Source organism: Rhinolophus hipposideros (assembly GCF_964194185.1).
Source record: "Rhinolophus hipposideros genome assembly, chromosome: 21".
Taxonomy (NCBI): domain Eukaryota; kingdom Metazoa; phylum Chordata; class Mammalia; order Chiroptera; family Rhinolophidae; genus Rhinolophus; species Rhinolophus hipposideros.
This window is the reverse complement of record NC_138067.1, coordinates 41,881,858-41,909,693: the sequence shown is the minus strand read 5'-3', so window position 1 is coordinate 41,909,693 and position 27,836 is coordinate 41,881,858. Positions and strand designations below refer to the sequence as shown.

At 43.1% G+C, this 27,836-nt stretch overlaps 1 pseudogene across 1 annotated transcript in view; it reads left to right on the top strand.

Annotated features, from left to right (window-relative positions):
• Positions 1 to 26,975, top strand: part of LOC308489901 — a 39,021-nt pseudogene extending 12,046 nt beyond the window's left edge. Inside the window, exon 4 of the transcript in view lies at positions 26,877 to 26,975. The product of the transcript in view is annotated as an uncharacterized misc_RNA (transcript). The remainder of the gene's footprint in view (positions 1 to 26,876) is intronic.
• The last annotated feature ends 861 nt before the right edge of the window (positions 26,976 to 27,836 follow it).

Sequence of the window (27,836 nt, the reverse complement as noted above, 5' to 3'; positions counted from 1 at the left end):
TAATATCTACCAACACTAAGCTTCTAATCTCAAAGGGTTTATAAATACAAAAAAATCATTCCCCTTCACAATTAGATCAAAACTAAAAACAAAAGAGAACGTTCAACAAGGCTCTGTATAAAACAAATACAATAATAATTGAGTGAGATGTTTAAAAAGACATTGCTACTGGAGTAACATATTTTCCTGGGGTGGAAGAGGGAACTTTGTAAAGAGCATGGGCTTCAAGCCAAACAGAATCCAGTACTTCGATAACTTTATGAAGGAGGTTTCTTCCTGTCACTTCTGTTCTCTTCCGTGTAGACTAGAAGTGTAGACTTGCAGTGTAGACTGTATTCAAAAGTGGCTTCCAGACGTTTTCAAGGTGTCGTGAGCGGGATGTGACTATCAAAGTAGCACTGTCACACACATTTGTGTCTTTCCACAACGTCAGACTTGATTAGAATAAAGCCATGGATCTCGTCCCCCTGACTCGGTTTACCACAAGCATTAACCAAGGCTCCATCCAGCCAGAAGATAGCCACCAATAGTCTAGGTAGAGCAGTTTCACAAGAGGGTCACACAGGTTTGCAAGCAATAGGGTTAGGCAAGGTAAATCGGGTCCTAAGAAAGGAGGATGTCAGAGAGTCCGGTTCAGTGAGAATCCCTACGGCACTAAGTGTGTAGCAAGGGATGTTAAGGCAGGGCTGGTGAGATGATCAGGAGCAAGGCTTCCAATTGGGTCGAGTTGCGGGTGTGGCAGTCAACTTGTCAGTTGAGGCCTGAGCGATAAGCCATCAGAGAGCTTCTGATTTTATGCTCTGAGACTGGGTGCAGTGCACCCATCTGCAGCCTGTTAAAGTTCATCTACAGATGGATAACGCCATCCAGATGGTCACACTCCACGGAATCTGGAGTTACCTGGTTAGGGAGTTCACTGGGTACGTCTGTCACGTGAGGCTCTGGCATGTCTGTCACTTTGTGACTGACGTAATTGTCAGAATTATTGGAGTCCATTTTATATTCCTAATTAATGCTCTAGACACAAGGCTACAATCTTTCTCTTCCACATTTATCAGCAAAGAGTGAGACAAAAACTACATTGATATCTTACAGTAGACTTTTCCCATTTGTCACCTCAGTTTTTATAAATATGGTGTGGGGGTTGCTTGAGGGTAAGCCCTTTAAATACTTTTTTTTTTTTTTTAAGGAGGGCGCAGCTCACAGTGGCCCATGTGGGGATGGAACCGGCAACCTTGGTGCTACCAGCACCATGCTCCAATCAACTGAACTAACTGGCCACCCCAAAACTTTTTAAATCTTGAAATAAATTTAGATTTGGAGGAGAATTTTCACACATACTTAACCGAAGTTTCCCTAATATTATGATCTTACATAACCATAGTATAATTATCACAATTAAGAAATTAACATTGCCCTAATACTATGAAGTAAACTACAAACCTTATTCAAATTTCATTAGTTTTCCACTAATATCCTTTTTACATCGCAGGATCCAATCCATTTGTACTTACTCATTATGTCTCCTTGGTCTCCTTCAACCTGTCATGTCTCAGGCATCATCTTAGGTGACCTTGACATTTTAAAGAGTACTCTTCAATTCGTTTTGTAGAATGGCTCCCAATTTGGAGACATAATTGGACTCTGAGGTTCTGAATTTGGGGCAAGGAGATCATAAAAATAATGTATGTTCTCCTCAGTGCGTCATATCAAAGGTTTTATGATGTTGATATGTCTTATTATTCATGCTGTTAACCTGATCACCTTTAAAGTGTTACAGTATTCCAGGTTTCTTTCTTTTTTTATTTTTCAATTACAGTTAATGTTCAATATTTTTTTAATTCAAAATGTATTTTTATTCTTTTTTTTTTTTATAATGCTCACTTTTGGAATTTTCTTTTTAATTGGGGCAGGGGAACAGGACTTTATTGGGGAACAGTGTGTACTTCCACGACTTTATTTTTTCCCAAGTCAAGTTGTTGTCCTTTCAATTTTAGTTGTGGAAGGTGCAGCTCAACTTCAAGTTGTTGTCCTTTCAGTCTTAGTTGTGGAGGGCGCAGCTCAGCTCCAGGTCCAGTTGCTGTTACTAGTCGCAGGGGGTGCAGCCCACCATCCCTTGTGGGAGTCGAACTGGCAACCTTGTGGTTGAGAGCCCACTGGCCCAGGTGGGAATCGAACTTGTGGTTTGGGTCCATTCAATTTTTCTAGAACAGATTTTTAAAATAATTTTTACTAAGGAGTCCCAAACTTTCACTCAGCTCAAAGGCTATCTAGCCATTCAGCTACTTCTATATACCACTCTCTATTCTAAGGAGGCAAACTTACATATAATATTTGATTAATATCTGCCCAAATAGTACCATAGCTCGGTATGCAGTTTGTATGTAAGAAAATACAGAAAAAAGTCTGTATGGGAAATTAAACTCTACTGAATGTTCTTGTTTAACTTTTATAGATTTTGCTTATGTCAGGAACTCTTTTGCTAATTTGATGAGGTTCTTAGAAATCCAAAGCTATGAATGTTTGCTATATACTCTAGGTCCTTCTTCTAGTTAGGAAGCTGTTTTAAAGGAATCAGTACAGTGTAAATTCCCCAGGTGCTAATGGGAAATTGAAGCTGTCGTAGGCTGGCTACACTAGAATTTAAGAGTTTATCATTTGATACCTGGCCAAATTAAGATAAAGATAATTTCCCATCCAACAAAGCAGTCATGTGCCCCAGGAAAGCTATTTCCACTTCAGCAGAGGACAATGAGGAACTACTGACGTTTGATAATATTTAGGCAGCATTAGAGGGTGATGGCTGGCAGCCGATTAAATCAAGGACACCGTTGATTTTTTTAAAAAAGAATTTTATTAAAAATATAGCTAACATACACTATTATATTAGTTTCAGGGGGTACACCACAGTTATTCGACATTTATGTACCTAAAGAAGCGATCACCATAAATCCAGCAACCATCTGACACTGTACCACGCTATCAAAATATTATTGATATTTTCCCCCTCTTTAAATTTTTCAATTAGAGTTGACATTTAATATTATTTTATATTAGTTTCAGGTGTACAGCATAGTGGTTAGACATTTATATGATTTAGAAAGTGATCCCCCTGACTAGTACCCACCTGGCAGTATACATAGTTATTAGCATATTATTGACTATATTCCCTATACTTTACATCCCCATGACTATTTTGTAACTACTAATTTGTATTTCTTAATCCCCTTACCTTTTTCACCCTGCCCCCAACCCCCCTCCCACCTATCACCCAGATAGATCTAGTAACCATCTGACACCATACATAGTTATTACAATGTTATTGACTATTCCTTATGCTGTACACTATATCCCCATGACTACTGCGTAACAACCAATTTGTACCTCTTAATCCCTTCCCCTTTTCATACACCCTCAAGCCCCCTCCCATCTGGCAACCATCAAAATGTTCTCTGTATTTATGAGATTGTTTCTGTTTCATTTGTTTGTTTATTTTGTTCTTTAGATTCCACTTGTAAGTGAAATCATACGACACCTGTCTTTCGCTGTCTGACATATTACACTCAGCACAGTACCCTCTATGTCCATCCATGGTGTTGCAAATGGCAACATTTCCTTCTTTTTTACGACTGAGTAATAGCCCACTGTATGTATGTACCACCTCTTTGTTATCCATTCACCATTCAGGGACACACAGGTTGCCTTCATATCTTGCCTTATATAAATAATGCTGCAATGAATATATGGATGAGCATGTCCCCTCAAAGTAACATTTTGAGTTTGTTTGAATAAATACCCAGAAGTAGGATTACTAGGTCCTTCTTTCTTTCTTGTTATTGTCTTTGTTTTAAAGTCTATTTTGTCTGGTATAAGTATTGCTAACCCAGATTTTTGTTTGCTTGTTTGTTTGTTTCCATTTTCATGAAATATCTTTTTCCACCCCTTTATTTTCATTCTGTGTGTGTCTTTCAATCTGAAGTGCATCTCTTATAGGCAGCATATGTAGGGGTCTTGTTGTCTTATCCATTCAGCCCCCCATCTTTTGATTGGAGCATTTAATCCATTTATATTGAAAGTAATTGCTGATAGGTGTGCAGTTATTACCATTTTATTATTCATATATACTTTTTTTTTTCATCTTAAAGCAGTTCCTTTAAGTTGCCTTGCAAAACTTGTTTGGTGGTGATGAACTCTTTTAGCTTTTTTGTAGAGGGTCTTAACCAGAGCGCCCAGTTGGACTACTCCAGAAAGCTTGCATCTTGGTTAGGGGTTCTAGAATCTTATCCCCCGTGCCCCATTTTTCTTTTCTTTCTTTCTTCTTTTTTTATATTGGTGAAGGGAAACAGGACTTTATTGGGGAACAGTGTGTACTTCCAGGATTTTTTTCCAAGTCAACTTGCTGTCCTTTCAATCTTAGTTGTGGAGGGCACAGCTCAGCTCCAGGTAAAGTTCCCGTTGTTAGTTACAGGGGGCGCAGCCCACCATCCCAAGCGGGAGTTGAACCAACAACCTTGTGGTTGAGAGCCCACTGGGCCATGTGGGAATTGAACCAGCAGCCTTCGGCGTTAGGAGCACAGAGCTCAAACCACCTGAGCCACCGGGCCGGACCTCCATTTTTCAATTTACGCAACTTATAACACTTGAGAAAAGAGAGAAAATCTAATCAAACAATGGAAGAATCTTCCCACATTCACAGGCAAGCTGGTGACTTTTAAGGAGGCCCTCCTCTGGGGCATACTTCCCTTCTCCTGAGTCTTAGTCTTTAGTTTGGATCACAGTCTGGATATAGATTTTAAAAGTTAGTCAACTCCTACTTGAGGTGTACAGTCCAAGGCTATTTTTCCCTGTATCTCTATTTTGTTATATACTCACTTTGTACTACTTGGTCTTATAAAAATGTGGGAAGGTAGGTCTCAGCACTCAAATCTTCCTGCTGGCACTGAAAGCTTTTTTTCCATCTTGATGTACCTTATTTGTATATTTCTGTAGGATTTCTGTATTTCTTTTAAGGGAAAGAAAGAACCAGACACTCAGAACCAACATCAGGTTGCTCAGAGATGGGCCAACAGGACCCCACCTTGTCCTTCCTGGTGTTCTTTCACCTTCCCACCAGGGAGAGACACTGTGTCCCTAAGGAAAGTCACTTCCTCCGCCTTCCCTGCCTTGAGCCTGTCCAGGCTCTCTTAGTTCACTCCAGTGTGGGAAACACCCTGTGGCCATTTGGGCCTCATTTCCATGAAGGGAAAGAAACACTCTAACTGAAATATGAACCTAGACAGACCTGTTTCTGGAGAAGAGAGCTTATAGCTCTCCTCCACTCCTGATGATGGTGTTGATGATATATTAATTGCCATATAATTGACATAACATTGTGTGAGTTTAAGGTGTTCAGTGTGTCGATTGGATATATTTATATATGGCAATACAATTGCCACTGTCACATTAGCTAACACCTCTATTAGTTATTTCCTTTTTGTGGTGGGAATAACTAAGATCTAGTCTTTTAGCAACTTTGATGTTTGTAATACTACAAATACAGTATTATAAAAACAAGGATTACAAATAAATAACATACATTACAAATTAATAATACAAATTACAAATAAATAACACCACAGTGGCACTCATGTTGTAATACGTAAGTGTCAAATAAACACAATGTACATCTTAAACTTACAAAACGTTATATGTCAATTATATCTCAATTTAAAAAAGAGAATTCCATGTTACTCTATATTAACCTTCATGTGAATAAAACAGACTCAGATTCCTGGGCTGCAAGACCATAGGAAAAACACCAGTCTATATGACATTTTCTTTTACAGTTTCTCTCAGATTTGTTCAGCAAAATACCTCCTCAAGTAGTGGTCGAATTTCAAGCGGAAGTGAGATCGATCCAAACTCGCCCCTTCTCCAGGTGTCTTTTACTGGCTACCCCAGGAACACAGACTTCTGTCCTCACACCTGTCAAGAAAAGGAACCTGAATCCCTGAAATATTGGTAAGACATTTATTTGGTGGGGGCGGGTCTTTTGCATCTTGGTTAGGGGTTCTAGAATTATATCCCCTCACAAGACATTTATTTGTGAGAACTATTAGCCTGCTGAGAGCAGAGTCCAAGAAGCCTTGAAACAGTGCTCTAACTTAGGAAAAATGGGAGGTGCTTATACAGGCAGAGGAGTAAATAAAACAGTACTATGGTGCATATGAAATGTCAATTAGGGTACATACGGGTCAATGATGAACGTTTTTACATCAAATGGAAGAAATGTATAGAAACGCAAAGTTGAGTTGCAGTGCCCCCTGGTGTCAGGAAGTTTTAATTAGCGTCCAGAAACAAATTTCTTCAAAACTCTTTGAGGTGGTTTTTTTTTTATCAATACGTAGAAAGAACGGGCACTGTAGAAACAACAATTACTGATCTTTAGTGTTGAAATATAGCAGTAAATAGCATATATATGTGACTACCCCCTAGATTTGTGCTTTTGTAAGAAAATTTAGGAAAGTTCATTATTTTCTCTTGGTTACTAAGTCAGAAAAGCTGAAGCAGTTTCCTTTCTCATTTCCCTCTTTTGGTCATAAATCAATCCAGAGGATGCATTGATTGTTTTGATCATCGTCTGGTTAACAAAGCTGGGAAGGCTCATTCCTAGGAAGTCAATTGCAGTTATGTTAGATGTCATTCGGCATTTTTCTTTTGACCAATGAGGAGGAAGAGGCTTTTTTCAGATAACCTAGAATATGAGCATGGGCCAAATAGTTGCTGTTGTTTTCAGAATCGCTTCCCCGTGCTGTTTAGTCAGGCATAGATCTGAAAGCTAATGAGGAAAAATGCTCTGAATCATTTCCAATCTATGGGCTATCATGATCTGAGTTCTATTATTTCTGTTGTGCCTCTTCCTTCTGTATCTATTATAACATTTATATAGTAAAAAGAGAGACAATAACAATAATCCAATAGCAAATATTTGGCTTACAGTATGTGACTAAAAGTTATGTCAATAGTGGGAAAGCCAGTGGATATCTAGTAAAGAATCCGTGTCATTATAATAATGAATGTTTAGAATGTCGTTTGTTAATAAATAAGAAAGACTAGCCAGCTCCTAACCTAACTTATCTATCTTTATTCAGGGGTCGGGGGGGCGGTGTCTAGGAAGGCATATGAGGTGTGATCACAAAATACAGTGAATGTTTAAGTGAAAATAATTAGTACAGAAAAAGACACATGGCCATTAATCCCCCTAAAAATACTCCCTCTTGCTTCAAACACACTTATCCCATTGTTCTTGCCATTTCTGAAGCAGTTCTGGAAGTCCTTCCTCTTTTATGAATGTTTTTAGTTGTGCTGTCGTGACTGCCTCATGTCCTGAATCATTTTGACTTTGGAGAAGAGCCAGAAGTCTCACGGTGCCAGATTGGTGAATAAGGTAGATGAGAACACACCATAATATTTTATTTGACAGAAATTGCCATATACCGGAAGCGATGTGTGACACGGAGAATTATCATGATGCAGGATGATTTATGGCACACTTTAAAACACACCTTCTCTCAACTGTAGCTCACTCCCAATTGACTGCACCAAACAAGTTGAAACTTGTCACTAACTGTTACTAAAGTTTGATGAGCTACTTCCCATGCAGTAGCATTCACTTCATTTTGTGACCACAACGGAAAGGCTCCGTGTCACACAAGGAGCCTCGTATGGCAATTTCTGTCAAATAAAATCATTACGGAATGTCCTCATGCACCTTATTCACTGGATTTGGCAAGTGCAACTTCTGGCTCTTCCCCAAAGTCAAAATGACCACAAAAAGTAAATGTTTTGAATCAATTCAGGACATCGAGGCAGCCACAACAGGCCAAATAAAAACACTTGTGAAAGAGGACTTCCAGAACTGCTTCAGAAAGTGGCAAGAACGAGGAATAAATGTGTTCGAAGCAAGGGGGAGTATTTCGAGGGAGATAAATGGCAATGTGTCTTTTACTATAATAAATTTTTAAAATTTGAACATTCACTATATTTTTTAAATCACTGTTCGTGTATATGTACCTCCTCCTCTTTATTCATTCTTCCATCTATGGACACCAAGGCTGCCTTCACACTTTGGCCATTGTAAACAATATTGCAATGAACATATGTATGCATACATCCCCTGTCATGAAGGGTGTCACGCGGGGGACCCTGCTCTCTCCGCCATTTGTCGTGCGAGGCAGCCTGCGGGGTCCCTGGTCCCGCTCCCCACATAAGAACGCAGGACATGGTGAGGCCAAAAAGGAACACCCACAGAGCCGCAGATAGGGGGGTCATACCAGTATATTTTCGCTGGCGGCTGGGTTGGAGACACAGGAAGCAGGAGCCACACTATCTGCAACCCGCCATCCACTTGTCTCTGCCAACCAACCTCACTAGCTAGCAATCCACTTCTCTGCAATCTGCAAACCACACTCCGCCGCTTGCTAGCTCAGCCACCATCTTCTTGCTAGCCCCCATTTGCTGCTAGCATAGCCACAGCAGTTATATTAGTGGCCAGTGGCTCACTGGTTACAGCTGATGGCCAACTAGCCACAGCTGAAGGCCATCCAATCACAGTTGATGGCCATTTACTACCCGAGCCAGCACCTTTCCACGTGAGGCCGAGAGCCTGGAAACTGCACTCCTGGCTCTGTCCCCACATCCCCTCTGTCGTGTGGGGTGGCCTGCGGGGTCTCTGGTCCCGCTCCCCACATAAGAACTCAGGATATGGTGAGGACAAAAAGGAACACCCACGGAGCCATAGGTAGGGGAGTCATTTCACTGTATTCTCGCCGGCGGCATCCGCCTCTCTGCAATCCGCTCTTGCTAGCCCCCATTTTCTGCTAGCGTAGCGACAGCAGTTACATTAGTGGCCAGTGGCTAAGGGCCACAGTGATCAGCTGATGGCCATCTGATCACATCAGCTGATGGCCATCTGATCACATCAGCTGATGGCCATCTGATCACAGTTGATGGCCATTTACTACCGGAGCCAGCACCTTTCTATGTGAGGCTGAGAGCCTGGAAGCTGCTCTTTGGGGCTTTGTCCCCACACTCCTCAAAGTAGTATTTGGAATTTGTTGGATAAATACCCTGAGGTGGAGTTACTGGGTCCTTCATTGTCTCTTCTATAAGTCTGTGGGTTTTTTTTTAAGTCTATTTTGTTTGCTACCCCAGCTTTTTGGTTTTTTTCCATTTTCATGAAATATCTTTTTCCATCCATTTACTTTCTATCTGTGTGTGTCTGTCAATCTGAAGTGAGACTCTTATAGGCAGCATGTGTAAGGGTTTTGCTTTCTTATCCATTCAGCCCTCCTATGTCTTTTGATTGGAGCATTTAATCCGTTTACATTTAAAGTAATTGTTGATAGATATGTAGCTATTGCCATTTTAGTATTCATATTTTTTTATCTTTTCTCCTTTTTTTTCCCGTCTTATAGAAATCCCTTTAAGATTCCTTGTAATACTTGTTTGCTAGTAATGAACTCTTTTAACTTTTTCTCATCTGGGAAGCTCTTTATCTGTCCTTTGATTTTAAATGATAGCCTTGCTGGGTCGAGTGCTCTTCATTGTATGTCCTTGCTTTTCATCATGTTGAATATTTTGTTCCCTTCTGGCCTGCAAAGTTTCTGTTGAAAAATCAGCAGACAGTCTTATAGGACCTCTCTTATAAGTTACTAATTGCCTTTCTCTTATTGTTTTTAGGATTCTCTCTTTGTCTTTAACCTTTGCCATTTTAATTACAATGTGTCTTGGTGTGGGACTGTTTGGGTTCATCCTGTTTGGGACTCTCAGCACTTCCTGGACTTGTATGTCTATTTCCTTCATTAGGGTAGGAAAGTTTTCAGTCATTATTTGTTGAAATAAGTTCTCGATCCCTTGCCCTCTATCTTCTCCTTCTGGTACTCCTATGATGCAAATGTTGTTACACTTGATGTTATCCCAGAGATCTCTTAAACTATCTTCATTTTTTAAGATTTTTTTTTCTGTTTTGATTGGGTGTCTTCTGCTAACTTGTCTTTCAAATCGCTGATTCAACTCTCTACTTCATTTAGTCTGCTGGTGATTCTTTCTAGTACATTCTGTATTCAGTTATTGTGTACTTCACTTCTAACTGGTTCTTTTTTATGGCTTCTATATCCTTTTTTATGCTTGCTATCTCTTTGTTGAAGTTCTCACTAAGTTTCTTGAGCATCTTTGTAACCAGTGTTTTGAACTCTGTCTCTGATAGGTCCTTGCCTCCATCTCATTTAGTTCTTTTTCTGGAGATTTCTCCTGTTCTTTCATTTGGAACACATTTCTTTGTTTCCTCATTTTGGCTGCCTCTTTATGTTTGTTTCTATGTATTTTGTAGATGTGCTATGTCTCCCAGTCTTGGCCGGTGGCCTTATATAGTAGGTGCCCTTTGGGGCCCAGTGGCACTGTCTCCCTGGTCATCTGCTCCAGGTGCTCCAAGAGTGTCCCTTGCGTGGCTTGTGTATTCCCCTCCTGTTATACTTGAGCCTTAATTGCTATTGGCATGTGAGTAGGTGGGATTAACTCTCAAGCTGCTTGGTTGTGAGGTTTGGCCACATCCACATCTTACAGGTTGCTGGGGTGGCGGGGGGGGGGCTTATTCCACTGAGTGGGGTTCTCCCCAGTCGGTTCTGGTTCCTGTTGAGACTGACCTTTGTGTGTGCCACTTGTGTGGCTAACTGGGCAGTTCTCTGCTGTGTTCTGAAGCCAACTTCCAAGTATATTGTTTCTGGGGCCTCTTAGGAGAGGCTCCAGTGCAGGCCCAGGCCACCTACTGCTTGTAACCAGCCGGAGGCTACCTGGTCGGAGCTACAAAGTGATCCACAGTTGTTCGCTGCCTGTCCTAAAGCTGCAGGTGCATGGGAGAGGCCATGCTGTGAACTGAGGATGTCTGCCACCAGTACTGGGTCTGGGGTAGCTCCACAAAAAGCCAGGACACCCCAAGGCCTGTTGCCACCTACTGACTCCCTTAAGGTTCAGCCACTGATAGAGCCTTGTGTGGTGCACAAGTTGGATGAGGCAGGGTCTCAGGAAGTCTATAGAGTGGGAAGAGTTGTGGTCACCAGGTTAATGTAGTTTCTGGTTTGGTACCAGTGCTGAGTCTGGAGCTACTCAGCCCAAGTCTCAGAGCACACCGAGGCCAGTCGCCTGCAGACTCCCATAGTTTTCCAAGAAAGAGTACAATATGGGCTGGATGCTTGCAGAGAAAGTGCCTCCAGCATTGGGGGAGTTGGGTGGGGCGGGGTTCCAGCTCACCAGACCAGTCAGATTCAAATTTGGCCAAGTGGGGGAGGGGTCAACACAGGAAAGATGGCACCTGCCTGCTGGCTGCATGGTAGGGGAGGACCCCCCACAGGGAAAATGGTGACTGTCTTCCAGCCCTCACCTCAAAACCACATACCTCAATCTGTCCCACACCTGCCCCTGACCCCAAGTTACTGTCCCTCCACCAGAGCCCAGGGTGAGGGCCTGTGAGTGAGTGAGTCTGTGTGCGGGCTGTTTAAGACATCGGGGTTTCTCGCAACGTTCCACCTAACCCGGATTGTCGGAATCCCCACTGTGTTTCACAGCCTGATGTTGTGGGGGCTCCTCTTCCCAGCACCACTACTGTGCGCTGGGGAGCTTTACTCCTTTGGGGGGAACCTCCACAGCCAAGATATCCCTCCTAATTCTCAACCATCACACAAGGTTTGGGGCCTCTTCCATGTCTCCACCCCTCCTACCAGTTCTGATGTGGCTTCTTTGTATTTTTATTCTCAGGACTTCTGTTCGGCTAGACTTCCGATGGTTCCCCAGGTTGATTGTTCTATAATTTAGTTGTAATTTTAATATGTTCATGGAATGACCCAGGCACAGTGTTTATCTACGCTGCCACCTTGGATCTCTCCAAGGACACATTTGACTTTTAATCTAAAAGTTTATGTATGCCAATTGGGTTTATAGGGAAGTTGTTGGTAATATATATGTACCCCAATGCCCCTTATCATGGGCTTTGATGAGCACTTAGCACTTAGCAGTCTCCTAAAATCAAATTTGAGAGACTTACGTCCTTTATTTTGAACACTGCTTGGAAGGGACCTATGCTTATTAATTAAAAATAATTTTTAAAGGGAGAAAGAGAAAAGCATCCCCTGACATCTAGGAGCTGGTTCTCCCAGCCAGGCCTTGGTGTTCTATTGTTGGATATAAACTATTTCACAGAACATCAACATCAGGCAAGACCATTCTGTGACTTTGATAGAAAAGGACAAAAATCAGGCTGTTCTGGAATCATTCATGAAGAAAAATAAAAATGTGAACATTGTCCAAACCACAAAAATGACCAAACATCCCCTTGCGCTAGATAAGACAAGTGAGTGCTGCTTCCTTACCAATCATAGCTCCAATCTCACTCTAGTCTTGCTTCCTTCTAGATAATACTTATTAAGATGCTCAATCATAGAATTATCCCATCTTCCCAACAGCATCCAACCCAGAGCAAATCCCCACTTCCTTATATCCTCCTCAAAATAAGCTAACATAAGGCCAAATCTTACAGTAAATCCTTTCTAACACCCTCTTTCTTAGAGACCCCACAGTTCCTTATGGTATGAGGTCTCCATTGCTGCATCAAGCAATAAACTTACCTTGTTCAATCACAGGTGTGTCCTGGAAACCTTTGGCTGGATGGCATTGACAAAATGAAGTGCCTTTCTTATCTCCTCCTTCATAAATTCATACCAATCCTTGAGAGACAAACAGCTACAGCCTAGTTATTGTTATAGCATTAAGAAAGCTTGCATCTTTCTTTTCTTTTCTTGTTTTTTCAGATAGTGTAGCACAACTTTATTTGGGAACCAGTGTCCCTCCAGAGGCCACTGCTGTGGTAAGCACCATAGGTTATACAAGATAAAGTGAATATAATAACTAACCGAGTCCCAGAGTCAATCGAGATGGAGAAGGTTCCTGGTCGGGGAGAGATGATTGGGCCCCCAACGAGTCAGAGGCGAGCTGAAAGGAAGAACTTTGGAGAGTCTCAGAGTATCGCAGCTTGCACATCGTAGAGGGTCTTAGCCACAGCGCCCAGTAGGACTACTCCAGAAAGCTTGCATCTGGGTTAGGGGTTCTAGAATCTTACCCCCACTCCCCATTTTTCAATTCACTCATGTTATAACACTTGAAAAAAGAGATAAAATCTAATCAAACAACGGAAGATCTTACCACATCACAGGCAAGCTGGTGACTTTTAAGGAGGCCCTCCTCTGGGGCATACTTCCCTTCTCCTAAATCTTAGTCTTTAGTTTGGATCATAGTTTGAATATAGATTTTAAAAGTTAGTCAACTCCTACGTCAGGCGTACAGACCAAGGCTATTTCTCCCTGTATCTCTATTTTGTTATATACTCACTTTGTAGTATTTGGTCTTATAAAAATGTGGGAAGGTAGGTCTGTCGTGTGGGGTGCCATGTGGGGTCTCAGCTCCCGCTCCCCACATAAAAACGCAGGATGTGGCTAGGCCAAAAAGGAACACCCCGGAGCCATAGGTAGGGGAATCACACTACTATAGTCTCACTGGAGACTGGATTCACACGACGTGCGACCTGCTGTCCGCTCTTCTGCCAACCTCCCTAACGCAGCCACGGCAGTTATATTAGTGGTCAATGGCTCAAGGGTTACAGCTGACGGCCATTTACTACCTGAGCCAGCACCTTTCCACGTGAGGCCAAGAGTCTGGAAACTGCACTCTGGGGCTCTGTCCCCACACTCCACCCCTACAGGGTCTCACCTCACAATCTACGCGACAAGCGTCTTCCGTGAGGGTACCTGTGCCATATTAGCCTATTGGCACCTACGAACAAAAAGAAACAGTAGTCTTAGGAACCAACAATGCAAAACCCTTCCATCTGGGAGGATACATGCTAGCTTTTCGTCCTGGGAAAGGAGGGTCGCTGCCACTGGCACCTTTCCCGGTTCGTGGTACCAGACCTTTATGGCAGTGCTTGGGGTCCCTTGCATAGTTTTAACATGTAACAGAACAGGGGACCCCATAATAGGCCATAGTGAGAGCACATAGGTTCCCTGCAAAATCATCCCGGTATCGGGACCTCCGTATACTACAGTCACTTGCGGTGGCTACTCAGCCACCACCCCTGGCGTCACTTCCAAATCATGAGTCAAACCAGCCCTCCATGGGGCTATCAGGCCCAACCATCGACAGTGGGGGCTTTTGACCTGCCAGGGCCAAGTCCATTGCTGCCGTTCCCCTGCTTTCAAGCATGTGGGTGCTGGCAGCAAAATGTTTCCATTTCTGCCGTAGCCTGGTTTTAACAGAGTCTCACTGGTGGTAACTTGTAATTGAATGGGAGCGGCCGTTCGATGTAGCAGAGCTTCTACTGGTGCGGGCCCTCCCTTCTGTGGCCTCTCATTCAGGACTCTCAGGACGTCCTAGTATCAAACCAAATGGTGTCTGTTTTGGGCTGCACACCAACGTAATAGCCAAGCCCGAGACTGGCTCTCCAGGGCGCTGTCGGCACCGCCTCCCCAGCTCCTGCAACTCATTGTGAGTGTAAGGGGTGCAGGTTGTAAACTCAGTCACAGCTGGGTTGCCGGCAGCAACGTCCCCGGGGCCCAAAGGTTGCTCATGTTTTACCCTTTGCTTCAAGATTGGCCAGGCTTGGGGGTTGGGAGCTACATTGTCTCTACTCGCTTCCTCCGCCTCTACCTCAGAGTCTCCACTGTGGGGCCCCTCTTCTAACAGGCGGACCCAAGCTTCCAGCGCTTCCAACCGGGACACCTGGTCCAGCACCTGGGCCATTTCATTAAGCACATTTTCCGTGTTGAGACTCAAGGCCGTGAGGAACATCCAGCCCACACGGCCGGCTGTAGCCTTCTCCTCCTCCCACAACTGCTCAGCCAGAGCCTGCAGGGCCCTCTCCATGCTGGCCGGAGAGCCATCCATATCATCCCACCCCTCCTTAGGGATCCAACTCCTGAGAACAGTGGCCACCGGGCACCACACAGTGTGAGGGCCACACGTCCTCCTGCCCAGAGTCAGACTCCATTCCTACCTGGTCGGAATCCTGCTCGCCATGCCGGCTATCTGAGTGGGTGGTGGCCTCAGTGTATAAAGTCCACAATCCTCAGAGCCTACAGCAGAAGCAGATCAACAAAAGGAGGACAACGCCTTCCACGGCCAAGAGGGAGGTGTGCCATCTGGAGGCTCGAGCCTCCCAGGCAGACCGCGCCTCCCACTCCTGGCGTTGCTCATCGCAGGCCTCCTGAAGCTGAACTTCTGTACGCATAAACTGCTCCACCATCCTTCGGTGAGTTTCGGCCAGCACCATACCCTGCTCGCTGCGCCATTTGTCGTGTGCCATGCGGGGTCTCAGCTCCCACTCCCCACACAAGAACACAGGATATGCTGAGGCCAAAAAGGAACATCCATGGAGCCATAAGTAGGGGAGTCATAAACCTATAGTCTCACTGGAGGCTAGATTCACACGACGTGTGACCTGCTGTCCGCTTTTCTGCCAACCGACTGACTGGACTCGACTCTCCTCGACTCCCCTCCCTAACGCAGCCGCGGCAGTTATATTAGTGGCCAATGGCTCAAGGGTTACAGCTGACGGCAAACTAGTCACAGCTGATGGCCATCCACTACCTGAGCCAGCACCTTTCCACGTGAGGCCGAGAGCCTGGAAACTGCTCTCTGGGGCTCTGTCCCCACAAGGTCTCAGCACTCAAATCTTCCTGCTGTCACGGAAAGCTTTCTTTCCATCTTGATGTACCTTATTTGTATAGATCTGTAGGATTTCTCTATTTCTTTTAAGGGAAAGAAAGAACCAGACACTCAGAACCAACGTCAGGTTGCTCAGAGATGGGCCAACAGGACCCCACCTTGTCCTTCCTGGTGTTCTTTCACCTTCCCACCAGGGGGAGGCACTGTGTCTCTAAGGAAAGTCACTTCCTCCGCCTTCTCCACGTGGAGCCTCTCCAGGCTCTCTCTTCACTCAAGTGCGGGAAACACCCTGTGGGCGTTTCGGCCTCATTTCCATGAAGGGAAAAAAACACTCTAACTGAAATATGAACCTAGACAGACCTGTTTCTGGAGAAGAGAGCTTATAGCTCTCCTCCACTCCTGATGATGGTGTTGATGATAGATTAATTGCCATATAATTGACATAACATTGTGTGAGTTTAAGGTGTTCAGTGTGATTGGATATATTTATATATGGCAATATGATTGCTACTGTCATGTTAGCTAACACCTCTATTATGTCACATAGTTATTTCCTTTTTGTGGTGGGAATAATTAAGGTCTAGTCTTCTAGCAACAAATACAGTATTATAAATACATGGATGACAAATCAATAACATAAATTACAAATTAATAATACAAGAATACAAATCATATTGTAATACATAAGTATCAACCAAACACAATGTATGTCTTAAACTTGCATGATATTGTATGTCAAATAAAAAAGAGAATTCCATGTTCATCTGTATTAACCTTCATGTTAATAAAACATAGACTCTGATTTCCGGGATGCAAGACAATAGGAAAAACACCAGTCTATATGACATTCTCTTTCACAGTTTCTTTCAGATTTGTTCAGCAAAATGCCTCCTCAAGTGGTGGTATTTCAAGTGGAATTGAGACAGATCCAAAAGACAGCCCTGTGCTGGGCCTACCGGTAATTCGCACCTCTCTCCAGGTGTCTTTCGCTGGCTATCCCAAGAACACAGACTTCTGTCCTCACGCCTGTCAAAGAAAAGAACCTGAATCCTTGAAAATGTTGGTAACATTTATTTGGGGGTCTTGCTGAGGACTATTAGCCTGAGAGCAGAGCTCCAAGAAGCCTTGAAACAGTTCTCTAATTTAGGGAAAATGGGGGGTGCTTAAACAAGCAGATGAGTAAATAAAAAAGTACTTATGATGCATTTGAAATGTCGATTAGGGTACATGCGGTTCAATGATAAACTGTTTTACATCAAATGGAAGAAATGTATAGAAATACAGGGTTGAGCTTCAGGGGCCCCTGGTGTCAGGAAGTTCTAATTAGCGTCCAGAAACAAATTACTTCAAAAGTGTGAGGTGCATTTTATCAGTATGTAGAAAGAACAGGCACTGCTATCTATAATCACTGATCTTTAGTGTTGAAACTGTAGCATATATATGGGACTACCCTCATGATTTGTGCTTTAGTAAGAAAATTAAGGAAAGCTCATTATTCTCTCTTGGTTACTGACTAAGTGAGAGAAGCTGAAGCACCATTTCCTTTCTCATTTTCCACTTTTGGTCATAAATCAATCCAGAGGATGCATTGATTGTTTTGATCATCGTCTGGTTAACAAAGCTGGGAAGGCTCATTCCTAGGAAGTCAATTGCAGTTATGTTAGATGTCATTCGGCATTTTTCTTTTGACCAATGAGGAGGAAGAGGCTTTTTTCAGATAACCTGGAATGTGAGCATGGGCCAAATAGTTGTTGTTTTCAGAATCGCTTCCCCGTGCTGTTTAGTCAGGCATAGATCTGAAAGCTAATGAGGAAAAATGCTCTGAATCATTTCCAATCTATGGGCTATCATGATCTGAGTTCTATTATTTCTGTTGTGCCTCTTCCTTCAGCATCTATTATAATATTTATATAATAAAAAGAGAGAGAATAACAATAATTCAATAGCAAATATTTGGCTTACAGTATGTGACTAAAAGTTATGTCAATAGTGGGAAAAGCCAGTGGGTAGCTAGTAAAGAATCAGTGTCATCATAATAATGAATGATTAAAATGTCATTTGCTAATAAATAAAGATTAGCCAGCTCCTAAACTAACTTGTTTCTGTTTATTCAGGGCATGGAAGGGGAGGTGTCTAGGAAGGCATACGAAGTGTGATCACAAAATACGGTGAATGTTTAAGTGAAAAACAAATTATTACAGTAAAAGACACATTGCCATTAATCCCCCTAAAAAATCACTTCTGGTATGGCAATTTCTGTCAAATAAAAACATTACGGAGTGACGTCAACCACCTTATTCACCAGATAACGTGCGACTTCTGGCTCTTCCCCAAAGTCAAAATGACCACAAAAGGTAAACGTTTTGAATCAATTCAGGACATCGAGGCAGCCATGACAGCGCAACTAAAGACACTCATGAAAGAGAACCTCCAGAACTGCTTCTGAAAGAGGCAAGAACAATGGGATAAGTGTGTTTGAAGCTAGAGGGAGATTTTGAGGTAGATAAACGGCAATGTGTCTTTTACTATAATAAAGTTTTAAAATTTAAACATTCACTCTTTTTGTTTTTATCCTTTCGTATACGTGTACCACCTCCTCTTTATCCATTCTTCCATCCATGGACACCCAGGCTGCCTTCACACCTTGGCCATTGTAAACAATGTTGCAATGAACATATGTATGCACACATCCTCTCAAAGTAGTATTTGGGGTTTCTTCGGGTAAATACCTGAAATAGGATTTCTGGGTGCTTCATTGTCTCTTGTTATAAGCTTTGTTTTAAAATCTATTTTGCCTGCTACCCCAGCTTTTTGTTTGTTTGTTTCCATTTTCATGAAATACCTTTTTCCATCCTTTTGCTTTCTATCTGTGTGTGTCTGTCACTCTGAAGTGAGACTCATAGGCAGCATATGTAAGGGTTTTGTTTTCTTATCCATTCAGCCCTCCTATGTCTTTTGATCAGAGCATTTAATCCATTTCCATTTAAAGTAATTGTTGATAGATATGTAGCTATTGCCATTTTATCATTCATATTTTTTATCTTCTCTCCTTTTTTTCCCATTTTACAGTAGTACCTCTAAGATTCTCTGTAATACTTGTTTGGTGGTAATGAACTTTTTAAAATTTTTCTCATCTGGGAAGCTTTTTATCTGTCCTTTGAGTTTAAATGATAGCCTTGCTGGGTCAAGTGCTCTTCGTCGTATGTCCTTGCTTTTCATCACGTTGAATATTTTATGCTAATTCCTTCTAGCCTGCAAAGTTTCTGTTGAGAAATCAGCTGACAATCTCATGGGAGCTCCCTTATAAATTACTAGTGCCTTTCTCTTGTTGCTTTTAAGATTCTCTGTTTGTCTTTAACCTTTGCCGTTTAATTATGATGTGTCTTGGTGTGGGCCTGTTTGGGTTCATCTTGGTACTTGGGTTCAAGTTTGGTACTTGCTGAGCTTCCTGGGCTTGTATGTCTATTTCCTTCATCAGATTAGTGAAGTTTTCTGTCATTATTTCTTCAAATAAGTTCTCAATCCCTTGCTTTCTTCTCATTCTGGTACCCCTACTATGTGAACATTGTTACACTTGATGTTGTTCTGGAGGCCTCTTAAACTATCCTCATTTTTGTTTTTATTCTTTTTTCTTTTTGCTGTTCCGATTTGCTGTTTTCTGCTACCTAGTCTCTCAAATTACTGATTCGATCCTCTGTTTCATCTAGTCTCCTGGGGATTTCTTCTAGTACATTCTTCATTCGTTTATTGTGTTCTTCACTTCTAAGTGGTTCTTTTTTATGGTTTCAATGTCCTTTTTTATGCTTGCTATCTCTTTGTTGAAGTTCTCACTAAGTTCCTTGAGCATCCTTATAACCAGTGTTTTGAACTCTGTCTCTTTTGAGTCCTAGCCTCCATCTCATTTAGTTCTTTTTCTGGAGTTTCCTCCTGTTCCTTCATTTGAAAAACATTTCTTTGTTTCCTCATTTTGGCTGCCTCTTTATGTTTGTTTCTGCTATGTCTCCCCATCTTGGCCCCATCTTGGGTGGTCTTATATAGGAGGTGCCCTGTAGGGCCTAGTGGCACAGTCTCCCTGGTCACCTGCTCCAGGTGCTCCAAGAGTGTCCCTTTTGTGTGTGCCCTCCTCTTATACTTGAGCCTTGATTGTTATTGCCACATCAGTGGATGGGATTGTCCCTCATGCTGACTGGCTGTGGGGTTTGGCCACATCCACAACTTTCGGCTTACCCCACTGAGTGGGATTCACCCCAGTGGGCTCTGGTGCCTGTTGAGACTGCCCTTTTTGTATGCTACTTGTGTGGCTAATTGGGCGGTTCTTTGCTGTGATCTGAAACCAACCTTCGATTATGTTGGTTCTGGGGCCTCTTTACAGTGCAGACCCAGGTCACCTACTGCCTGTGACCAGCCAGGGGCTACCTGGTAAGAGCTTCAAAGCAATCTACAGTTGTTTGTTGCCTGTGCTAAATAGTGCAGGAGAGGCCACACTATAAACTGACGATATCTGCCACCAGTACTGGGCCTGGGACAGCTCCACAATAAGCCAGGACACTCTGAGGCCTGCTGCCACCTGCCAGCTCCCTTAGTTCAGTCACGGATAAAGCCTCATGTGGTATGCAAGTTGGCTAAGGTAGGGAAGCTTGAGAAGCAGTAGCTTGGGAAGAGTTGTGATCACCAGGTTAATGTAGATTCTGATTTGTTGCCAGTGCTGAGCCTGGAGCTACTCAGCAAAAGTCTCAGAGCAGACCAAAACCAGTCACTGCCTGCCTGGGGCTCGTGGACCCTGGTAGTTTTCCAAGATGGAGTGCAGTGTGGTCGGGTCTGACTCCTCACCAAGGAAGTGCCTCTGGTAGGTCAGGGTCCCAGGGAGTAAGCAGGATGGAGCAATGGAGCTCACCAAACCAATTCAGATTCAGAGTAGGCCACGGGGGGAGCAGGGCTCAGCATAGGAAAGATGGTTCTCGCCTGCTGGCTGCATGGGAGGAGGGCCCCCCACAGGGAAAATGGTGACTGTCTCTCCTGTCATCGCCCTGAAGCCACACAACTCAGTCCCACTCCATATGTCTCCAATGCCCCCTGAGTCACTGTCCCGCCTTTGGAGCCCAGTTTCTGTGAGTGAGTGAGTGAGTGAGTCTGTGCGTGGGCCCTCTAAGAGGATGTCTGGGTTTCCTGCAGCCTTCCATGCCACTTGGATGGTTGGAATCCCCACTGTTTTTTACAGCCAGATGTTGTGGGGGCTTCTCTTCCTGGCACCAGAATACTGGGCTGGGGAGCCCAGCGTGGAGTTGGAGTCCCTTCCTCCTCCAGGGGGAACCTCTACGGTCAAGATATCCTTCTCGATTCTCAACTGCCACATGCAGATTTGGGGCCTGCCTGGTCCACATTTCTGCCCCTAATACCATGTTTCCCCGAAAATAAGACCTAACTGGAAAATGAGCCCTAGCATTATTTTTAATAAGACATCCCCTGAAAATAAGCCCTAATGCATCTTTTGGAACAAACCTTAATGTAAGACCCAGTCTTATTTTTGGGGAAACAAGGTACCAATCTTGAGGTGACTTCTTTATAGTCTTTGTTATAAAACTTCTGTTCATCTGGAATTCAGATGGTTCCCCAGATTGATTGTTCTATAATTTAGTTGCAATTTTAATGTGTTCATGGTAGGAGGAAAACATGACACTATCTTGGCTGTCTCTCTGGCCATGTTTCTTATAATAAAATCAGATTCCTCTGTTTTCTATGGGTATAGATTTCCTTATTGGCCTAATTTGATTACTTAATTGTTGTAGTTGTAAATTCATAATTTTTGTGACTTTATCGTTTTCCTTGTGCTGAATGGTTTTAGATAGTTGATCGGCTAAATCTCCTAATTCATTATATGTATTGTGGCCCAGCCTAAATCACACCATTCTATAAAAAGTGAAAAGTTCTTCATCTAGCCCATTTTAAAATGCTGTATTGATAGACTCGGTTTGGTGACTCTGAAGGCTAGCAGGTCCCATTCTCAAATATTGTTTAAAGGTCTTTTCAAACTTCTCAAAGAAATCTAGTACAGTCTCAACTGGCTGCTTTTTGCACTGCTGGATCCTAGCCCAATCAAAAGTTTTAGGAAATATTTCAGGGATGGCATTACGTAAGCAGTTAGAAATTTCACACCTTTTGTCTCGATCACTTTTAACATGCTTTGCAAAATCCTCTAAGGGGTTTTTCCAATCTGCCTTAGCTAACCATTCTGTTCCTTAGCTGTCAGAGATCAGCATGTGCATTAATTGATATAAATTAATTGGTACAAAACCAGAATATCCTGATTTATAAGCCTTAATTGTTAAATCAAATTCTCTTGCAAATTCAATAGGATGTTAAAAGGGATCTGGGAAATCTTTAGTTAATATTTTTAGTTCTGTTCTTGTCCAAGGGACGTAAGTAAGTACGCGCTCCCTTTTTCCTATGACTGGCTTTTCTTTGAAAGGTGCTATTATAATTTCCTCCTCAATAGGCTCTTTAAGTTCTACAATTTTTTTAGATGCTTCCTCTAATTTGGAAGCAGTTGGAGGGGGAGGAGGAGAAAGAGGAGGGGGAAAGACTGGAAAAGAGGAGTTGTTAAGGGGAGGATAGAGTGGAGCAGGGGAGTGAGAAGGATAAGAGGTTTGGTGGTTGTTGGCTTTGGAAGCCTTTTTACCTTCCAAGACAGTCTCTAATATTTTCTTGTTTATTTCCTGTATTGAGGCAAAATTTTCATTTTGAAAATTTTCAATTAAAATATGCTTCCCATTCCCCCTGCCTAAGTTTATAGCCAGCTTTTTCTAGTTGAGTGTGCAGATATACTAACTTTGGTACCTCAGATATTCCCCATTTGGGCTAGTTTGCTCCATTTAAATAATGGAGCTCTCTACGTATTATACGTGAACGCTGCCAGAGTTTCAGTGGGAGCCTGCCCTTTTTGGGGTTTGTCAGCTTTTAAAGCTCTATTTTCCATATTTCTTTTTAGTTTTTTTATTAAGGTCTGTGCAGTCAGAGCAATTTCTAAGGATTTTTATGTAGTGGGTCAAGTGTGCTGCTCGTGAGCTTACTTCTTCAAGGTGTCACCCTTGAGCTTTCTCAGCTCTTAGGTGAGTGGGTTTCTCCCTCCAGGGTCTTAAAAACTACCATGGGTGCTCAGAACACTTGAATGACCATGCCTTATGTGTTTTCCAGACAAGCCTTTCTTTAATTCAAATGGTCTTCAGGGGATTACCTATGGGACTGATTCCCATCATGGGAGAGGCTCCCCGACACTCCACTAAGTCCTTAGTCATCTATGATGCCTGAAGTCTCCCATTATCATAGGCATTGTTCAGATGCACAAACAATTTTAATTTTCAGACCCAATAAACAGGCAGCCTGCCCCTTCACTCCCCATTCCTCCTGGCTTCCTTCCCAAGGAGACACTCTTAATTCTCATTCTAGGATTGCCTAACAACCCAAATGAAAATCAAGACCTACAACCAAATCGGGAGGTCCAGATCTGGAGGACTCACCCTCTATACCCAAAGGAAGACTTGGAACCGGAGGGACACATCGCACCTGTGTTGGTACCCAGCGCCGAGTCCAGTCAAATATCAGGCGGTCCAGGTAGGCTCACACAAGATCCTGCCAACTACACCAAGTAAATGTCAATGAAAAGAAAGCGAATCCTTGAAAATATTGGAAAGATTTTTATTTAGGGTCTTGCTGAGGACTATTAGGCCAAGAGCAGAGCTTCAAGAAGTCTTGAAATAGTGCTCTCACTTTGGAAAAGTGGGGGATGCTTATACAAGCAGAGGAGTAAGTAGGAAGTACTTCTGGTGTATTTGGAGTTTCAATTAGGGTATATGCAGTTCAAAGATCAGCAGTTTTACATCAAATAGAAGAAATGTAATGAAAACATAAGGTCGAGTTGCATTGCCCCCTGGAGTCAGGAAGTTTTAATTAGGGTCTACACACAATTAAATTACTTCGAAACTCTTTAAGGTGATTTTTATCAAGATGTAGAAAGAACAGGCACTGTTTCTATAATCATTGATCTTTAGTGTTGAAACCATAGCAGATAAATGTGACTACCCCTATGACTTGTGTCTTAGTAAGACAATTTCAGAATCCTTCTTGGTCTTTCTTGATTACTGAGTCAGACAAACTGAAGCACCCTTTGGTGTCTCAGCCTCAGATCTGTTTAGTCAACTCATTACTACACCATTTATAAATCAGATGAAGCAAGACTCATTATGTTCAAACAAGTATGAAACTTTGAGGAAATTTGGGCTTTTTATTACCTCATATGGAAATTTTTAACTAAAAAATACAAACATTTATGGTACTTAAGAACACAAATTTTATTTTTATCATCAATTCCAAAGTGATACACTATGAAAATAAGTAAACTACACAAATTTTGAAACAGGACATGGCAACAATTTCTAAATTCTTGGAATATATACACGATCACTTTGTTAAAATAACACACCAGCGATAGGATAGAATATATTGTTAACAAAGAAGATAATTTTTTTCTTTTTAAAGATTTTATTGGGGGAAGGGAACAGGACTTTACTGGGGAACAGTGTGTACTTCCAGGACTTTTTCCAAGTCAAATTATTGTTCTTTCAGTCTTAGTTGTGTGGAGGGCACAGCTCAGCGTCCAGTTGCCAATGCTAGTTGCAGGGGGCGCAGCCCACCATCCCTTGTGGGAGTCGAAACCAGCAACCTTGTGGTTGAGAGGATGCCCTCCAACCAACTGAGCCATCTGGGAGCTCAGCGGCAGCTCAGCTCAAGGTTCCATGTTCAATCTTAGTTGCAGGGGACACAGGCCACCATCCCTTGTGGAACTCCAGGAATTGAACTGGCAACCTTGTGGTTGAGAGCCCACTGGCCCATGTGGGAATCGAACCGGCAGCCTTCGGAGTTAGGAGCATGGAGCTCTAACTGCCTGAGCCACCGGGCCGGCCCAGAAGACAATCTTTTAACACATATGAGGAGGCAAGAAATCTCCATTTTTCACAAGATAAAAGTGATAGTCCCATGACATGCTTGTTTCCACCTTATCGAAACAGAGTCTTTGAATAAGTTTTATATTGCAGAATTATGTCTTTTTCCATGGTTGCATCTCCTTTATTGCCTCCTTAAAACTTTTTAAAATTATGAAGACTGGGCCTTTAAGGCTCCATTCGAGAATTTAATTAGGTGGCTTTAAATTGCAAAAAATAGACAAGTAGAGATCAGTTTTATTGGTAGAAATGGAAAAAAGTAGAATTTTACCTCATTACAGTGAAAAAGGAGACTATGGTATTAATCTTCTACACACATCATTTAACCTGAAAACATAGATAAGAATTAAGAATTCTATGCTCCACACCCCTGCAACTAAGATTGAACATGGCACCTTGAGCTGAGCTGCCGCTGAGCTCCCGGATGGCTCAGTTGGTTGGAGCGCATCCTCTCAGCCACAAGGTTGCCGGTTCAACTCCTGCAAAGGATGGTGGGCTGTGCCCCCTGCAACTAGCAATGGCAACTGGACCTGGAGCTGAGCCACAACTAAGACTGAAAGGACAACTTGACTTGGAAAAAGCCCTGAAAGTACTCACTGTTCCCCAATAAAGTCCTGTTCCCCTTCCCCAATAAAACCTTTAAAAAAAAAAAACAGCAAGGACAAAAAAAAAAACAACCAGCAAGGGAGTTGTAAATTGGATTCTAGTGTCTGGGCGCCTGAGGATTAAGAAATTGTGCTTCCCCAGGTTTGGATGTTGTTAATTAATGAGGTGTGGGTTTACCTGAGAAAGGGAACAGAGTTCTTCAGTTAATCAGTGAGGGGAGAAACAACCAGAAAACAAATGAATATCAGGATGGATCAAACTGCAAATAAACTCTAATTACAGGTGGCTAGATCGCGAGCTATGTGGTGAGTTAAACTGCAAACTAGCTAAGTCTAACTGTGTAATTGATTCCCTGAATTTCACCCTTATATTTATATGTATATAAATACATAAAATTTATAGAAAAACACAAACAGCACGTTTTAAATGCAGTGATCATTGGGGAGGCGAAGAGGTGTAATGAATATGTCAATTCCTACTGTATAATCTCTAGTTCTCAACAGATGGAACAGTTTTCAATAAAATATATTTCGGTTGTATGTATTTGCATTTTAAGCAATAGCTGAAGATTAGGAAAGATACATCAAGAAAGAAAAAGTGACAGGAGAGAAGAGTCACAGAGACTGGATAGAGACAGAGCAAAGGACTTCAGCAACAGAAAATGCAGCTGGAGAGAGATTAGGGGAAGGGCAGAGAGCTTGTGTTTTGCATTGGCAGTGGCTGGCCTGCCTCTAGAGGCGGCCTGGAACAAAGCTCTCCAATCCCTCTCTTGTCTGGGGACAGTCCATACAGGCAATAGGATTTCTCAGTCCAGGAGGCTTTTTCCCCCTGACCACCAGAGCTGTGCAGAGCGCACTGGACAGCTTTCCCACTTCCTACCTACAATCTGGAGCTGGGACTCCACATTCGTGCCAGAATCCGAAAGCAGAGGCAAAATATGTTCTTCCATCCTAAGCACTGGTGAAACTGTCCCTGGCATGAAGACCCACTTGACTTGAGTGGAACATAAGTCAGTTAAACAAAGAGATGTAGGTCCCAGTCCTCCGTGGGAATGTGCCTTGCAAAGTCCTGCAGGGAGGGGCCCTGAGGCTGAGGAGTGATAGATGCGTGAGCCATTTGAAATTCTTACAACACACACTAGCTCAGGATGCAATCAACAAACTAGACTGTCTTCCCCAACAACTTCTCAGAAAAAGGAGGTGGGCAAGACTCCCTGGCCAGGAAGGGCAGATGAGGCCACTCAGAGATAGATGATTCTATCTGTGGGCACATCCCCCTCCTACCAGGCTTCACAGCCCTCAGCCCCAAAGTGCACATCACGGCCTTGCAGGAGTTCAAATAAGGAAGCAGTTCAGGTCTGGCAACATTAGCCAACAATTTGGGACAAGTTTTAATGGGAGGACCTTGGAACTTGGCCATTTATGGTAAAGGGGCATCAACACTGGATCTTTCTGGACAGTAGGCCCTTTATTTGTGAAAGAGTTCTGGTGTTCGACTTCCGGTTATATCCTGGTCCTTTGGTTCCAGGTGCAGCTGGAGGTAAAGTTCTCTCCTCTGCACAAGCTTCGGCTGCATGACATGAGGTTTTGGTCAGTTGTCTCTGAAAAGCAGCTCAACATCTTGTGAAACAGGACAGGACCTTTTCGAGCTGGTTCTGTGGTTCCAAGAGGAGCAGGTGAGCAGTCAGAGGACATGCCCCAGCGCCCTTTGCGTCTAAGTCGTCTGTTTTCTGCTGGAAACCAGCAGATTCCAGGCAGCGCCACTGGAAGCAGGCTCAGCAGATGCAATTGCATCCACAGGGCGACTGGACAAAGAGCCGACGGCCTCTTCGACACAGCAGCTCTCCGGGGCTCGTAGGTATGGTTCTGACAAGGGAAAAACTCTGAGATGTTCTAAACTAAATCACTGCAGGCAGGCGAGTGACAGAAAGGGACAAGAGCGGTTACCCAGTTAATAGCTGTGGGCCAACTACCAAAACATAGCTCACATTCCTGAACGTATGCTGGGGCTTTGAATCCACCTGCAGATGTCTGTTAGCCACTCCTTACACACTGTATCTATCACAGGACTGCCCCCTCTTTACATTTTCCCTGCACCCCCTTATCTGTAGCCAGCGTAAATTCTTTCAAAACAAGTTACATCTTCCTCCCCCCAAACATACCTAAAATCGCCTAAAAGCACCTGTCAACCCCAGGACAGTGCACACGTTTGTATTTTCTCCCTTCCCCTGCTGGTGGTGGTTTAGAATTCATGTCCCCAGGACCTGGTCCTTTTCTGGCGCGCATATGGCTCAATAAACCCTTTCTTTTAGGAAAGCTGTCAGCTGTGAACGGTTTCTGTTTACCAGGTTCTGCACCTGGGAGCTGGCTGGCAGGCACAGCCAGGGCCCAGAGACCAAGGGGGATCCTGGGAGGTATGGGTCTCAGGGAGCAATAGCGTCGGTTCCCAGTCTGGGGTGATGGATGAGCCCATCCCACTAATATAGGG